At 36.4% G+C, this 10,041-nt stretch overlaps 1 pseudogene; it reads left to right on the top strand.

Moving 5' to 3' along the window:
• The first annotated feature begins 5,469 nt into the window (after positions 1–5,469).
• Positions 5,470–6,812, top strand: LOC108809064 (riboflavin synthase-like; annotated as a pseudogene).
• The last annotated feature ends 3,229 nt before the right edge of the window (positions 6,813–10,041 follow it).

A 10,041-nucleotide genomic window follows, 5' to 3' on the forward strand; every position in this document is an offset into this window, starting at 1 on the left:
GATCCTTGTGTTCATCCTCCAAAGCTTCAACATAGCTTTCAGGCTCTCCCCCATTAGTAAGTAAAACATACTCACTAGGATCATACCTTGTCGACGGCTTAAGACCTCTCTCTGATCTTCTCACAACAGTAGGTTGGTTCTCAGCAGCTGGTGTCTCACCATGATCGTCACCATGATCACCATTGCCATCTTCATGTGCGGGAGCATCTGCACCGGGTGTATCATCCTGAACCTCAACCTCAACTTACCGTGGACTAATGTAGAAGGAGTAGCCTCTATATCGATCAAACCATCATAAACCTGAGTTGGAATTTTGGACTTGTCAATGTCCTTACTCGTTTGATCTTCCATGAACACAACATCTCTGCTCCTTACGAGCTTCCTCTGAACGGGATCATAAAATCTGTACCCGAACTCATCCTGACCATAACCGATTAACACACACTGCCGCGACTTCATCTCAAGCTTCGATCTATCAACCTTGGGAATATGAACAAATGCCTTACACCCAAAGACCCTCAAGTGACTGTAAGAAACATCATTACCAGTCCAAACCCTTTCTGGAATATCACCCTCCAATGGAGCACTTGGTGACAAATTTAGCACATGAACCACCGTGTTCAAAGCTTCTGCCCAAAAAGTCATCGATAAGCCTGACTGTGAGATCAAACATCTAATCCTCTCGACAATCGTCTTGTTCATCCTTTCAGCCAACCCATTCAACTGTGGAGTATAAGGTGGTGTGAACTGATGCCTTATTCCATGCTCTTTACAATAAGCATCAAATGGTCCAAGATACTCTCCACCAATATCACTGCGGATATATTTCAGCTTCTTCCCCGTTTGTCTCTAAACCAATGCCACAAAATGCTTGAAATATCCCAGCACCTGATCCTTCGTCCTCATAGGAAATACCCACAACTTCCTTGAATGATCATCAATGGAAGTCACAAAATATGATGCGCCGCCAAGAGATCTTGTCTTCATTGGACCACACACATCTGAGTGTACCAAATCCAGTACCTCGGGTTTCCTAGAAGGCGCAGAAGACTTGAAAGATACCCTGTGTTGTTTTCCCGCAAAACAATGCGAACACTTCGGTGCAGACCAGAGATTCCTGGAATCACCTCATTCCTGGAGGACAACACAGTCATTCCCTTCTCACTCATTTGACCGAGTCTCTTATGCCATAGCTCCATGGCATTATCATTCTCCACCGCATTAACAGCATCTTTAGAGACCTTAGCCTGCATCCAATAGAAAGATGAAGACTTCTCACCTCGAGCCACAATCAAAGAACCACGAGAGAGCTTCCATTTACCACCACCATGCAAACTGAAATAACCCTCATCATCAAGTCTTCTCGTCGATATCAGATTCATCCGAATATCTGGGACATGCTTAACATCTTTAAATATACAATATAAAAATGGAAAAACTAAATTAAACTTCTATATGATAAGATTATAATAAAATAAATTGTTATAAATATACAATATAATAAATAGAAATATTACACTAAACATTTATCATAATATTAGATAAGTAAATATACAATAAAAAAAATAAGAATTGTATATATATGATATAAGAAATATAAAAAGTATATTAAACATCTATATGGAAAATGTATAGTAAAATAAATAATAACTAAATATACAATATAAAAATACAAATATTACATTAAACATTTATCATAATATTATAATTATAAAATTATAATATCTCCATGCTACGCGCAGAGACATGGAAGAGAAAGAAATAAAACTGGTGTTTTTAGTAGCTGATAAGAGAGAACATGTAGCTGGGGAAAGAAACGAAGCAAATGGAGTTGCTGTTTTGTTTAGCATCACAGATACTCCCAAATCCCTTTACTGTTTGATAGGGTTGGGTTGAAGAAGCTTAATTCGGGTTTGATAGAAGTGAGGGAGTTTGATTGAGAAGGAGATATAAGGTTAGAGTCTGAGAAGAAAGTGAAAATAACAAACTCAGAAGCCAGCTAAATTAACAAGTGTGAAGAATGGAAGTTTCCTACGGCTGCTTAGAATGAAAGTTTCAGCCTTCCATCCTTATCTTTAATCAGATCAAAGAGGCGTGGAACATCTTCGGGTGTCTTGACTTTCTCATTCAATCTTTGTAAATGGTTGGTTTGTTCTCATGCACAACAATATTGTAGGAAGAATATACATCTTTTAGTTGCACAAGGAATAACTAGGCGAAAGACTACGAGGCTTTAGTAAAGGGAGAATTGGAAAAACGGGACACTTTGAACTTTTGTTTGTCACAATAAGATTTTTTATACTTTTGGCAATTTTGGACATATTTTACCCTTGTTTTATGAGGAAAATAGTAAGTACGGTTTTAAAAATATAAAAAAAATATTAAAACTGTAGAAAACATAAGTATGACAATATATAAGTTTAAATTTTTTTAAAAAAAAAATTCGAATCATATTTTATTTTATCTTCTCGCTACAGTTAGAATACTCATTCTGGCAGTCTACTTAATTTATAATTCAGATTCTAAGTTTAAAACACTGATATATCCAGGCTATATACCGTAATGTAACCTTTCTTCTATACCCTGGCAAAGATAGATTCAGTTGCGTTATAATCAAGAAAGATGTCTTTGGTGTACCTTCAGCTAGAAAACGAGATATAACTACAACTCAGTCACAGAGCTCCGCTACATTACGTGTCATAACCTGTTATATCTTTTACCTTATATGACGCCTGAAAATGGAATATAGTTCACACCTATTATACGGTGTTCTGGGTAGGTAGTATGCATATTCTAGGCAAATCGTGAAAATTTGGAAACTTTCATTGTCCGGTTGTCAGGTTCGATACCCAAGTAACGCGTTTTGCTCTTTTTAGTGTTTATTTTCATTAATGGCATAACCGTAAATAAGTCATCATCTTCCTCAACAGTTTTTAGGATTACAGAGACATTTTTACAGAGCCGCCATGTTTTCTTTGATTGATTTAGTCTATTATTTTGCGTTTTTCTTGCTGGGTATGGTTTTAATTTGTAGATTTAGCATGTATCTTCCAATTTCGAGCTTTCAAAACTTAAAAAACGTGAATAAATTTGGTGACTCCGATTTAATGGCCACCAATAGCAAATGATCTAATCAAGAACAAAAGAAAATAACCTATCAAATCAAATACAAAATAAAATCGAAGAGGCTATAAACCATCTTCACATGACACAATACCAAAGATGGAGACAATAATCTCAGAAGATAAAGAAGAAGATGAAAACAGAAACCTCATAAATCGCCATGGGAGCAAGCTCGGCAGAGAAGACGGTAAAAAATAATTAGGATGTCGATCCCTTTTACCCGATAAATGGGATCTCTTTTGTTCTCCCTCTTTTAATTTTTTTTTTTACTTCTTAAATGTTTTAAATAATAAATCTACTACGAACATTATTATTTATAATTATAATTCAATTACAAAAATGAGATTTTAAGGGCATTATAGTATTTACAAGAATTAAAATCCTAATTTGACAAAACATCTTGTAAAAATCCTATTGTGACAAATCCTACTTCAAAGTGTCCTAAAAATCTAATTTTCCCTTTAGTAAATAATCAAACCAAATATCTTACAAATATTTTTAAAAAATATCTTTAGATATAATAAATAAAACAATATATATATATATATATATATATATATATATATATCTTTGTAAAATTAGATTGAATAACTTGAATTTGGTGAAAAATAATTAACAAATAAGAATTTATTTACAAATTTACATGATCTAATCCAAAATATAAAACTACAGAAAAATAGAAAATATTTATAAGAACAAAAAAGAAAATCCATTTTACAATATTATTTTGATGTTTTATCAAAACCCGACCAATAGAAATAAAAACGAAAGAGATATCATGGATATTTTTGTGGTTACCAAGCTCAATAGAAATATTCACAGGAAAACTGAATGAAAAACACAACAGTGATTATTACACAATCAAAACATAATAATTATTTTTTTAAAATCAATAAAATCTAATAAATAAATTTCTATTAATAAAGTCGAATTTTGTTTTTTCTCTTAAAAACACATTGTCAAGTGAAGAAATTTACCACATTTAGAAATTTTAAATTTATCCAATAAAATTTATCAGTAAAACATGAATATAATGTTGTTTTATCCATTAAGTTCTAGTTAACTATTCTTCTGTTAAGTTTAACATTTCATTATTAGATTATGACAATTATGATAGTTACAGTAACACTTTTCAAATGTATGATTTAAAATATAAAAAGTAGGTTAAAATTATATTTTCACAAATACAAAAATTCTGTAAATTCATTAGATATTGATAATTTAGGATCTAAATTTAATTATTAATAAAAATAGAGTTACAAACCCACACTTATTTTAATTATATATTTGTAATAATCATTTGGTTCGTTATCCATTTATAGATTCAGAGTAATAAAACAAAATCACTTTTCAGTTTTGAAAAGTGAATAATGAGTTAAATGATCACTATCAAATATTCATGTGTATCTCTTTCTACAATGTAAAACATAATATCTAATTATTATATTTTTTTGCAGCATTAAATATTAATGCAAAGGATTACAAAACATTTTTATATATAAAACTATATTTAAATATATACTAAGAATTTGAAATATATTTAGTTGTTTTTGAAATTTCATAAGACGGGTTTAACTCTAGTTATAATAGTATCATAAATTTCTGTGAAACAAAATCCATTCAGAAATTTATGTAGATCTAGTTTGGGGTCGGTTTTACGGTTGGGTTCTTTTGTTTATCCTAATCTATCTTATTAAAACAGAAACATTCTGTTGGACCTAACATTTATTTTGTAAGTTTTTAAATTAAATACACATTTATACTTTATAGTTAAACCTACATTAAATCATTAATGTTCCTTTCTTTATACTACTATCCATGTTTCCAAACAATATACTTATTTCTTACTACTATCAATGTTTCCAAACAATATATTTTATACTACTATCAATGTTTCCAAACAATACAATAATTAATCTTAATATTTTATATCTATCATTTTCTCTTTAAAATTTTGTAGAAACATCATAATTTCATAAATTGCAAAATAATAAACTTTAAAATTTGGATTATAAGATTACAAATTATGAAACTATTACAATTTAAATCAAATTAGATTACATATTGGTCATCCATCAGTTCAATCAGTTAGTCTCAAATTTTAGTGATTTTTGTTAATATGAATATTTTAAAAACCTAAATTGAATTGTTAGATCTCCGGATTAACCGGTATAATCACAATCGGGTTGAATTTAGAAACACTGATTTAAATGCAAAAATATTTTAAATAAACTCTTTAAAAGTTACCAAAATATTTGTTAAGTTATTAGTAAAAAATTTCATCGTAAAATATTCCGCGCTTCCAAAGCGCGGGTCATAATCTAGTATCAGAGTGTAACTAGAAAAAAAACTACAATCTAGAGACGCCGCCGATAATGATGGCCACTCACTCTCTCAATCTGCTTCCCAAATCTTTTATTCCACAGTTGCCAACCTTCACTTCACTCCGACCAAATATCCTCTCATCAAAGCTGACGACGACATGTGGAAGGCATTGGAGGCAAAATCTGAGTATTCGATCCGTGTTCACGGGAATCGTGGAAGAAATGGGGCAAGTTAAGGATCTGGGATTAGCTGATCGACCTTAAAATCGGGGCGAGAGTGGTGGTGGAGGACGTGAAGCTAGGCGACAGCATCGCCGTCAACGGTACTTGCCTAACTGTCACCTATTTCGACACCGAGGAGTTCACCGTCGGGTTGGCGCCGGAGACGCTGCGGAAAACGTCGCTGGAGGAGCTGGAGAGAGGATCCCTGGTGAATCTAGAGCGTGCGCTGCAGCCGGTGAGCCGCATGGGGGGACACGTTGTGCAGGGACACGTGGACGGTACGGGAGTGATCGTTTCGATGGAGGCTGAGGGAGATTCGCTGTGGGTGAAGGTGAAAGCGGACAAGGCTTTGCTCAAATACATTGTCCCCAAGGGCTTTGTGGCGGTGGACGGGATGAGCCTGACGGTGGTCGATGTGTCTGACGAGGACAGCTGCTTTAACTTCATGCTCGTTGCTTATACCCAGCAGAATGTGGTGATTCCAACCAAGAAAGTTGGGCAGAAAGTGAACTTGGAGGTTGATATCATGGGAAAATACGTTGAGAGGCTTCTCACCACTGCCACCTTCTCAATGAACACCCCACAGGTTAACTACAATCTTTCATCTGTTTTTTTTTCTTTGTTGGAGTGCTTTTCTTATTTCTGAAACTTGTTTCAACCAGTTCTGATTGTTTACTCTAGTCTTCTTAGAGTGATTCAATCCAGACTTGTCTTTCTTCTTTTAGTGAGTGATGTATACCATCTCTCTCTAGCCATTTGACTCTGATGATTTTGGTTCTTGTTGTGTTCCTTCCTTGATCGAGCATTTAATTTGGTATCTGATGTTCTTTTGTATGGGTTACAGGAAAACAAGGGCTGAAGCTCATCTGGGAGAAAAAGGAAGCTCATTTGGCAACTGTTGCTGTATTTAAGATTGATCTTGACTTCTGTTTCTTTGTAATAGCAGCGACACAAAACTTAGGTGCTTTGTGTAATGATGGTCGGTCTATTCATTTGTGTCAATTAGAGAATAGGCTTATGATTGTATTACCTTTTTTGTTTCTACTCTTAGTTTCTTGAGTGTGTATGTGTCGATGATAATAAAATGGAAGAAGAAGAAAGACAATATTATATAGTTAAAAATAAGAAAGAGTTAATACCAAAGATCATTTACATGATGCGCCTTATTCGGTTGTTTGTATCTCATGTTGAGGGAATGGACAAGCTTCTGATAAGTTGTGGGTCTAGCCCGAGACTTGAGCTGGTCTGGCTCACTTAACTTACGCCACCTACATTAAAGCTACATTAGAGTCTTGCTTGAGAGACAATTTGGATAAATATAACATAAGCTTTTTTCTGTTGTTTGAGGCCTATTAGATTAATAATGTTTAATCAACGTGTATATAACAAACATTGAGTTTCAAATATTTCTTTTTGGGGATTCATATATGCTAGTCTTCTCCACCATCTTCAAACACAATCTGTCTTTGTCAATGTTAATGAACTAACGTATTATTCGCTCACAACACACACAATACAGATGTATCACACAGATTCTCACTCCAAGAATCCATCTCTCAATACATTGTATCAACTCGATTAGAGATTACCAATCGAATGGCAATACCATCTTTCTTTCTATTTCTTATTTATACTTCATATCTTGTAACCGCAAAGACTCTTCCTCCGTCAGAGTCTTTCCCCATTATTCTTCTCACACTCCGTTTCTGTACTTCCCTCCACCACTCTCTTCTTGCCACGTCGCACATACACTCTCCAAGGCATAGCAATACCCCCCAGTCCAGAATTCAGTTTGCCCTCAAACTGGTACTACGGAAACTGATGCTTCAAATCACGAACACCCATCCACGTACTCTCATGTGTTGCCAAACCCTTCCAAGTTACCAACACCTCCAAACGCCCCTCCTCATCATAACGCGTATCTATGATATCATCCGGTTCCACAACAAACTCGTCAAGCGGTGAAAAAGCAGCTGGTAACGTTGTCACCACGTGACCCGCGCCAATTACAGGTTTCAGTTGTGACACATGAAACACTGGATGAATGCGTGATGACTCCGGTAACTGCAACTTATACGCAACCTCTCCCACACGATCAATCACCTTAAAAGGCCCATAATACTTTGCAGCCAACTTCTGACAAAAACGTTTCGCCGACGTAGACTGATGATATGGCCTCAACTTCAGGAACACCATATCACCTACTGCAAATGACAACTCTCTTCGACTCTTGTCCGCATTGTTTTTCATCTCAGCTTAGAGCACGCAGCAGATGATCCTTAATGTGGCGCAACATCTCATCTCACTCCCTTAGTAACTCCTCCAAACTTCCATTAACCGTAGAACCAGTCTCAAATTGTAACAAAGCAGGCGGTTCTCTTCCATACACCAATTGGAAAGGAGTCATCTTCTTAGCAGTATGATACGATGTGTTATAAGACAACTCCGCCCAACTCAGAAACCAGTGCCAGCGCTTAGGATGAGCAGACGTAAAGCAACGAAGGTAAGTCTCCACTCCCCTGTTTAGTACCTCTGTATGTCCATCACTTTGAGGGTGATAAGCAGTGCTAAAACGCAAAGATGTTCCCGCCAATTTGAACAACTCCTTCCAAAACTGACTTTGGAATATCTTATCACGATCTGACACCATCGACTTAGGAAAACCATGCAACTTGACTACACCCTCCACAAACACTCTAGCCACATCCACTGCAGTAAAAGGATGACGTAAACTCAGAAAATGCCCATACTTCGACAGTCTGTCCACTAAAACCAGTATGACATTCTTTCCATCAGATAATGGCAACCCTTCAATAAAATCCAGTGAGATGTCTTCCCAAATACGCGTGGGAATCGGTAAAGGCTGTAAGAGACCAGCATGTAGCAGAGTAGAATACTTGCTAGTCTGACAGACTTGACACTGTGCAACATAATCCTCCACATCTTTGCGCATACTCGTCCAATAAAAGTGCAACTGTATGCGTTTCACTGTCTTCAGAACGCCTCCATGACCGCCAATCAATCCATCGTGAGCCTCACGAAGTACTAAGGGAATAATCTTCGAAGAACGAGGGATCACCAACCGGTTCTTATACAACAAACGATTCTGCACCACCGAATAATCAGTCATCACCTCCTCTCCTTGCTTCACACGATCTCGCAACTCTGTAATATAAGTACTTTCTTCCACTTCGTTTAAGATATCTTGCAGCTGCAAAGAAGAAGGTAACGTCAATGCCCACAAGTGACACAATAAAGAAACCTGTGTGTCATGCTGAATCCTCGATAACCCATCAGCAGCTTTATTCTCCACTCCCGGTTTATAGACAATCTCAAAGTCATAGCCAAGCAACTTATGCATCCATTTCTGATACTCCAAATTAACTTCTCTCTGCTCCAACAAGTATTTAAGGCTCTTCTGATCAGTCCTCACAATGAATTTGTTACACAGCAAGTAATGTTTCCAGCGTTGAATAGCCATCACGATCGCCATAAGTTCGCGCTCATATATAGGTTTTAACTGCTCTCTCTCTTTTAACGCATAGCTGAAAAACGCAATCGGATTTTTTCCCTTGCATCAACACAGCCCCGAGACCAAAACCCGAAGCATCTGTCTCCACAATGAAAGGCTTCGTGAAATCATGTAACTGCAACACCGGAGCTTCTTGCATGAAACACTTGAGATCATCAAAAGCGTTGTGTGCCATCGAAGACCATTCGAACTTATCTTTCTTCAACAGGTTCGTCAAAGGTCTAGCGATAGAACCATAATCCCGCACAAACTTTTGATAATAGCCAGTAAGGCCAAGGAATCCCTGAGATCTTTGACAGATTTTGGAGTAGGTCACTTGGTCATTGCTTTTGTCTTACTCTTGTCTGTAGCCACTCCTTCAGCTGAGATTACATGCCCTAAATACTCAACTTGCAACTGACCAAATGAACACTTCTTTCTGTTCGCAAATAGCTGATGGTCTTGCAATATTTGAAGAACCTCAGGTACATGGATCGCATGCTCCTCCACTGTCCGACTATACACAAGTATATCATCGAAAAACACCAACACATACTTGCGTAGAAGATGTCTGAAGATCTCGTTCATTAATGTCTGAAACGTCGCTGGAGCGTTAGTAAGTCCAAATGGCATAACGAGAAATTCATAATGGCCATCATGAGTTCTAAAGGCCGTCTTCTCTACATCCTTCTCGACCATGCGAATTTGATGATAGCCTGACCTTAAGTCCAATTTTGAGAACACTGTTGCTCCATGTAACTCATCCAACAGTTGCTCAATGAAAGGAATAGAGAATTTATCTGCTATGGTAGCTCTGTTCAGCGCACGATAATCAACACAGAATCGTGAAGAACCATCCTT

Source organism: Raphanus sativus, chromosome 6, assembly GCF_000801105.2.
Source record: "Raphanus sativus cultivar WK10039 chromosome 6, ASM80110v3, whole genome shotgun sequence".
Lineage (NCBI taxonomy): Eukaryota > Viridiplantae > Streptophyta > Magnoliopsida > Brassicales > Brassicaceae > Raphanus > Raphanus sativus.